An 8,284-nucleotide genomic window follows, 5' to 3' on the forward strand; every position below is an offset into this window, starting at 1 on the left:
CCTATCTCGAATCTATTTTGTCTTTTTTATCTCTTGAATCTACTTGTGGACGATGGCCTCTAAGCGAAGAATGTCGCGTGGAGATGACAATCCTACAATCAGCAATGAAGCTTCGGGCAAAGGCATCACTATCAATTCAATTGCAGTACCGGTCGTAAGTAATGTATTTCCAAATTGATAGATGCTTGCTTTGATTCTCGTATGAGATACGTTAGGCCCCATACTATGATGCACGAGTATAGGTCATCGGAAAGGATAAATTTCATCTCACATATTTGAAAGATGGAGCTTGCAAAGTGCACGTATCAAGGGAAGTTAACTGCACCTAGTTGCATATGACTTATTCGTTGATAGAGGAATTACAAGGAAGAATTGGTCAGGGGTTATAAATGGCATAATAGTAAAAAGAATGACATTAAAAAAAAATTGGGCATACAAGTCTTAAGTAAATTTTGCATAGAATCTCTCTTTGGTCCCAAGGGGGAGAGAGCAAATGTGCAATGGAAATGTTATCGCAACTATTCTTGCATTGTTTGTTGGGAAGAATACAATTGGTTTTTTTTGTTGGTTGATGGAAACAACATCCAAAATGCTTTTACATTCAACTGGTTGTTGGTTTGTTGTTTGGATGATTATTTCAAGTGCTTGTGATTTATGATAAATGCATGGCAAGGGTTTGTGATGACAAGTTGCCATGGGGATAAATGAATATTTTCTTGGAAAATGAAATTAGGGCTGAATGCCTTGTTTATGCTTGGTTCTCAAAGGATTTAATTAAGGAAGGATATTTTGCACGGGTGGATCACCTCCATGATCACACCGGGGATTAACCCGAAGAGGGCATTGCTCGATTCATGGGCCGAAGGTTGAGTGGTGAAAAGGCCAACCATGAGAATGATGTTTCACTCCTAGACAGCTTGCAGGTTAGGTGGAGCTCTGGACACCCCTTGCTAGGTCTAGAATGGAGTTGAAGACCTCTGTGGCCTCCAACGTCTGGGCATGTTGGGAGATCCTATTCTAGATAAAGGATAGAACTTGTGGTGCCATGTGATTTGGACCAGTTACTTACGTTGGATAGAAGTGATACATAAATTCTCCTATATGGGCTAGAGACAAAGATTAACTCGAAGATAAGTTAATGGACTTGTTTGAACTTATTTGTCAATAGATTGCTTGCTCTGTATGCGTGTCTGTGCTGTAAATTACGCGAACGAACCCTGTTCCCTAAAAGGCTTAATTAAAGAAGCTAATTTTAAATGTCACACATAAATGTGATAGGACCTAATTAGATAACTAAAGAATGCCTATTGAGGGAAGCAGGTGGGCAGAACCCCTGACGGGTCCATCCTACGACAGGGTGGTCCCAGAGAATCAAGAGGCTTCTCACAAGGTTTTATCGATGATCGACCCTTAGAAATTGTTAGGATAGAACCTCGATTCATGCCGTTTTAGGGGACCGAAATGGGACTATGCCCTAGAGGTAGAGAGGTCGAGCAACGCATCCCTCTCGTTTCCCATTCTCCTTGAACTAAGTGCGGTATGGGTTAGCTTTGGCTTGGGTATCTCTGCGTAAAGTAGGATATCCAAGATGCGACACTAGAGCTGTCAAGAGACCTTGGCCACTAGGAGCCTATATTTTAGGTCGATCCTAGTGGGTTCGGTTGCGAACGTTCTATTGCAAGGTGGATTCGGGAAACCCTAGGTGACAAACCCCGGAACATTCCGTGGGAGTGCCGGGCAATGATGCTTAGATTTGTTTCTCAATGGACCACTAAAATGTGCTTGGACAGTCGATAGGCGGCACGTTACAGATCCTTCTTAACCAGACTTCTTCACATGTAGTAAAACAAGTTGTCTTGTACTCTACTTTGATAGAAGACAATATCACCATGGGTTGCCACTTCCTGATCCAAGAGAAGATTTCTGAACCCATAAAGAAACAATATCCAAAAATTGACTTTTTGGAATGACTATCATCTACCTAGTTTGAGTCATAGTTTTCCACAAGATAACTTTCAAAACTATATGTGACACCATGGCCAAGAGTTTCCTTTAAGTATCTAAGCATTCACATTCTTGCTTTTTCTCGTAGTTTGTTTGAGAATCTACTTAAAACACCAACAAAAAAATTAATATCTAGATCGTGCCACATAAGTAGATGAGATTGTTGACCAATCTCCTTTATCTCCCAATGGCTATTAGTATTGATGTATTCTTAATGGATAACTTTTTATTGACCTTCATAGGTTGACCTATGTCCATGCCCTTGGTCATGTCAAATGGTTTTAAGATCTCCTATGCATACTTCTTCTAAGAGATGAATATTTTCTAAATTTTAATCCCCAACAATGGTGCAGCAAGCCCAAGTCTATCATTTTAAACTTGAAGCTCAAAGTCTTTAGTCTAATGGATCATATATTCATAGTCACTTGTAAAAAAAGGTCTTCCACATATAGGACAATCACTACAGACTCTTCACTAGTCCTGTAAACATATTACTTAAATATTATATTAGGGATTTTGAGAATCTCCCAAGTGTTTCACTTTCAAATAAGGAGTAAAGATTTGACCAAATGGCTAAATCTTAGCTCTATATTTTAGAGTGGGACTTGGGGGGATTGCTTATATAGTATCTAGGGAGAATTTCACCTTCAAGTAAGGGGATAAGATTTGGTCATGTGTCCAAATATTAATCACATTAGGAATTCCCAAACTTTATGAAAATTTCCAAATTCTTGAATATGTGGTTCTTAGCATATGAGGCATCTATTGAAGTTTAACCTTTAAAAAGAACTTATCTATCCATTGATAGTAGGCTCTAAGGGCTTCTTTTAGCCTATAATAATACCTTTTTAAGCTTACAAACTTTATTCTGAGAATGGGAGGCTTAAAATCACAATTGTCAAGCCACACATTGATGCTTCAATATCCATTTGGTGAATTGGCCACTTCTTGTGAGCAACAATTGTAAATACTGTGTGAATAGTATTCATTCTAGAAGTTAGAGCAAACAATTCTTGAAAATCAAACCATTCAACACGTGAAGATCCTTGTGCTTTTCAAAGCCACCATCATCCTTGTACTTTATTTTCTAGACCTAGTTGGTGCCAATTTGACTATTAGCTCTTAAGTTTCATTCTTTATTATGTTGTCATACTTCACTTGCATATTTGCTCTCCATGCTAGATCGACAAGTGCTTCTTCTTAGTTTGCTAGCTCCTTTATCTCTCTCATATCTTAGCCATCAAGGACATATTGATTATGTGAGTAGAAGCCTTTCTCCTCTATTCTTTAAAAACTCCTTGGTCCATCTACCTTTTGTAAAAATTACATGACGTAGTGGACAGAATCTAAGCAATGAGTAGAGGACGCACAATAAATATGAGAAGAACAAAGATTGCTTTAATTTCAAACGAACTAATACAAAGATGGCTCTGTCCACCCATGCATTTCCACTATGAAGCTTAGATGGTGATCTAGACAGATGATAGGTGAAGAGCTTAAGGATAGTTGGAAGAACTCTAATTGGGTGAAAGATAGATTGATGATAGCTTTAGAGGGGTCTTCCTTTTATAGCTGGGGAAGGTAGTTTGATCGACATGTTTGACCATACTATGAACCGTCCCTAGTCTAGCTAGGGAATATTCTAATGAATATTCTCATTACCATCAAGAGGGCAACTTGATAACTCCCATACTTTGCAACTCGATGCATTGTGCCTCGAGTTGCTATAAGTATAACTACTCTATCTAGCCCAAAGGCTAGATCCGCAAAGGTCACATTTTTTCAATGTAATCACATAGACCTCATCTAACATACAAGTCAGGGGAACCCACCCAATATTTGTGCTCACACATGGCTTGTCTTCATAATGGGGGGCTTACAACTTAAAGCACCATGGATAATTGGTGGCACCTTACGAGGGTGGGGCATTGAGTATATCTAACACCCCCCTCAATGTCCACCCGCAAAGTGAACTACATGCTCGCCGAGTCTCTAAAGATAAATTTGAAGGAGATCCTTTGTAAGAGCTTTGGAGAAGATTTGGCAATGGCGATGCAACTCTGATTGTCACATCTTAGCATGTTAGATCTTCATCCTATACTCCCATATGCCATAGGGTCCTTTTTAACTATACTACTTTACTCTACTTCGGTAGAAGGCAATGCCATAGTTGGTTAATTCTTACTGATCCAAGAGAAAATTTTGAACCTAAAGAGAAACAATATCCAAACATAGATTTCCCGGAATCAGTGTCACGTACCCAATCTGAGTCACAATTCTCCATAGAGCACTTTTGAAACTATATGTGATAATATAATCAAGAGTTCCCTTCATGTATCTGAGTCACAATTCTCCATAGAGTAATCTGAAACTATATCTAATATTATAGTCAAGAGTTCCCTTCAAGTGTCTAAGCACCAGCATCCCAACTTTTCAATGACTTTCTCAAAGTTTGTTTGAGAACCTACTCAAAACACCAATAACAAAATCAATATTTGGCCTAGTGTTGGACATGTAGACGAGGTTTCCAACCAAACCTCCTATACCTCCTAATGTCTACTAGTGTTGATATATCCTCAATGGATAACTTCATATTGACCTCCATAGGTGTGGCTATCTCCTTACACTTGGTCATTCCAAATGCTTTTAAGTTCTCCCATGCATACTTCTCTTGAGAGATGAAGATTTTGTCGGTAGACTTCATGTTGAAATGCATGGATCTAGAGCATGGCTATGGCGAATGAAAGAGAAAGAGAAGACTCATGATAACATCAAATTAGAGACAATGACTGTCACATAAGTGAATTAGGTTCCAAGATGGAAGCTTGGACTCATAAACACAGTCTTATGTGTGTAGACAATGATATTGATTGAAAGGACAAAAAGTACAATGGCATTTCATTCAAATGATAGGCAAATACAATACTTTATAGTCTTTTGGGTAGGTAGCACTTTGCACAATTGTGCTTATGGGATTCACTCCCTTCTCCTAGATTGCTTACATTTCCCTTGGTCCAACTGCTCCATACAAAGAGGCTACATTGGGTGTGATTGCCTAAATTCCAACATCCCTCCTCAATCACAACCAAAAAGGCACAAAGTCTGTAAAGGCTTTAGTGAGAAACCACTTGCAAAGTGTGGGCATACCATAAACATGGTAATTATTTAGAGGCTTCTGCTGCAAACAAAGCTAAGTGTGGGTACCAAAAACATGGTGGACATCCAGAGGTTGTAACAGGGGCTTCACAAAGTGTATGGAGGCTATAGTGCCAGGTTACATGAGGAGTTTACAAGCTTATGAAAAGGAGCATTAGGGCAAGGTTCTACAAGGCTTCAAAAAATTCTATGAGAGTAGTGTGAATAGAAGGACTGGTGAGGTTTTTCCTTTTGCTCTTGATGGTCTTTTCTTCTTTTGCTTCTTCATGTCCATGGTCTTGTTCTTCTTTCGCAGTTGCAACATAGGCCTTTTGATGCCTCTTTGTGGCATGACAAAACTTTTCAATATGCCTAGTCCTTTTGTAAAAATCACGAACTAGCTGGTCCTTTTGTAAAAATCATGAACTAGCTGGTCCTTTTTGCCTTTATATTTGTATTGACATACATCACTTGTTCATCCTTAGAGGTACTTGGTTGTTCTTTTTTTTAAATCTTTTTCCTTCTTCTAACCAAGAGGCTTGAATATCAACAAGTTTAGGATTTGGCATGTTGATTAGAGTAGTGGATACATTATCATAATCTGGAGTAGTTTTTTTAACAAAACACCAATGCATACATCTTTATCCATTTTAATGTTGATCCCTGCAAATTGGGTTAAGAGACTTTCCATATAATTCAGATGTGTTGCAAGAGATGTGTTAGGTTTCATGTCTAGTCTGAAAAATTAAATGAATAAAACATACATTGAAGACTTTGATTGTACACCAAATAGAGTATCCAGTATTTTCCAAGTGTCATGGGACGTGTCACAGGTATCCACATAGTGGATATAACTGCCATTCAATTCAAGCTTTATGATGGCTTGAGCCTTGTCATCACTTTTCTACTAGGCAATTGCAAGAGTTGCATCTGGGGCTTCTTCTCTTGTCCATTAGTGATGGCCCTTATGCCCTTCTTCATCAAGATAAGATTTATGCATGTTTGCCAAAAATCCAACTCCTTTGAAAAAACATGTCGGAGAGTCTTTGCCCACGCTGAAGTGATTGGAATAGTAGCAAATTAGCACCAAAATTCTCAAAAATGAGTTGAGTTTGGTTGTATCCAGAGACACAAGCAATGGCAATGATAAATAATATCAAGAGATACTAGTTGAACTAGATTGATGAGCTTGAATCCTTTAAATCCTCACAAATCTTCCCCTCCTTGTTGGTTTGATGCTCAAATGTTTGCTGGGAACTGAGTAGAAACTCAGATTAGAATGATAAGAACTCTAGTAGGCTTGGAGGAGTGAGAAAATGATGGGATTTTGAGCTTCAAGTGAAATGACTATGGCTTCATGTTTAGGGTTTCAGGATAGGGGCATGGTTTTTTATAGATTTTAGCTCATAGAGGTGACCATTTGGGAAACCCTTTGAGTGGGAGAGAGCTTAGGTATGGAGCTTCCAAAACCCTATGATCTAGGTGAGAATCCTATTGCGTGCAGGGAGAGTAGGCCGTATGGATGGACACAGGTACATAATAGGTAGCAATGACATATTTTTGTAATATTGAGCTTAGAGTAGGGCAATGTTGATGTTTGAAGTGATAGGAAGTTGCCCCTTGAGTAGAGCAAGAGGTCCACAGAAGGAAGCTCAATGAGATATTCCCTAGTTTGAGAGACATGAAAGCTCCAAGCAGGTAGGTGTAGATTGGCTATGGCTTCCATGAAGAAAAGAGTGGAGTTGGAGTGAGAAAAATAAGGTCAACCACTTGGATTGAGGTGGATAGAGGTGAAGAGGAGCTGAGAAAAGAGATTTCAAAGTTGAGCCATGCTCACCATGGATCTGATACCATGTTGAAATGCATGGATCTAGAGCATGGCTATGGCGAATGAAAGAGAAAGAGAAGACTCATGATAACATTGACTTGGAGACAATGATTATCATAGAAGTGAATTAGATTCCCAGATGGAAGCTTAGACTCATAAACATAGTCTTGTGGGTGTAGCCACATACACCTCCTTCTTGAGGTCTCCATTCAAGAATGTTGATTTGACATCCAGTTGATAAACTGGACACTTCTTATGAGTAGCCATTGCAAGTACTGTGTGAATAGTGGTTATTCTAGCAGTTGGAGCAAATGATTCTTGGAAATCAAATCCTTCAATATGTGAAAATCTCTGTGCAACTAATCTGGCTTTGTTTCTAAGTTGCCATCAGCTTTGTACTTTACCTTCCAAACCCATTTGGTGTTAATAATCTTCTTATTTTCTGGCTGATCCACTAGCTTCCAAGTATCATTCTTCATTATGCTTTCATACTCAACTTGCATAGCTACTCTCCATGCTAGATCAACAAGTGCTTCTTCGAAGTCAGTTGGCTCCTTTACTTCTCTCATAATCTTAGCCATCAAGGCTATATTGATTATGTGAGCAGAAGCCTGGCTTTGCTCCTCTATTCTTGGTGACCTCATTGGTCCATTTGCATTTTCCTCAATTGTGGTAGCCATATGATTGCTACGATCATAGAGCTTCCTCACCCATCGTGGCAATGAATTTTCCATTGACATGGTTGCAAGTTGGTGAAATTTTTTCTCATCATCTGAGGATGATGCTTCCACCTCCTTGAGAGTAGAGACAACTCTTGGGATAGGTTCATAGTGGACTACTTCTTCACTAGATGATAAAGTGGAAGAACTTACATTTTGCTCCTCCAATGTATGTGGCTGCTCCTTGAATACCACATCACGGCTCGCTATGATCTTCTTTGCCTCTTGGTCATACAATTTGTAAGACTTTTGCTCATCACTATAACCCAAGAAGATACATTTTGTACTTTTTGGGTTTAACTTGTTTCTCTTATTCTTTGGAATATGTGCATAACATTCACATCCAAAAGTTCTAAAATGTGAGATAGATAGTTTCTTACCAAAATAGGTCTTATGAGGAGTTTTTCCCTTAAGAGCCTTTGTATACCTCCAATTGAGAATGTAGATTGCAATATTAATAGCTTTTGCCCAAAATTGGTTAGGTAGTACATTTCTCTTAAGCATGCACCTTGCCGTTTCCACAATGGTGCAATTTCGACGTTCATCAATGCCATTCTATTGAGGTGTACGAGGCATTGTCAATTGACACTTAATCTTC

Source organism: Lygodium microphyllum, chromosome 4, assembly GCF_053477565.2.
Source record: "Lygodium microphyllum isolate KBCC chromosome 4, Lygodium_microphyllum_v1.1.10, whole genome shotgun sequence".
NCBI classification, from domain to species: domain Eukaryota; kingdom Viridiplantae; phylum Streptophyta; class Polypodiopsida; order Schizaeales; family Lygodiaceae; genus Lygodium; species Lygodium microphyllum.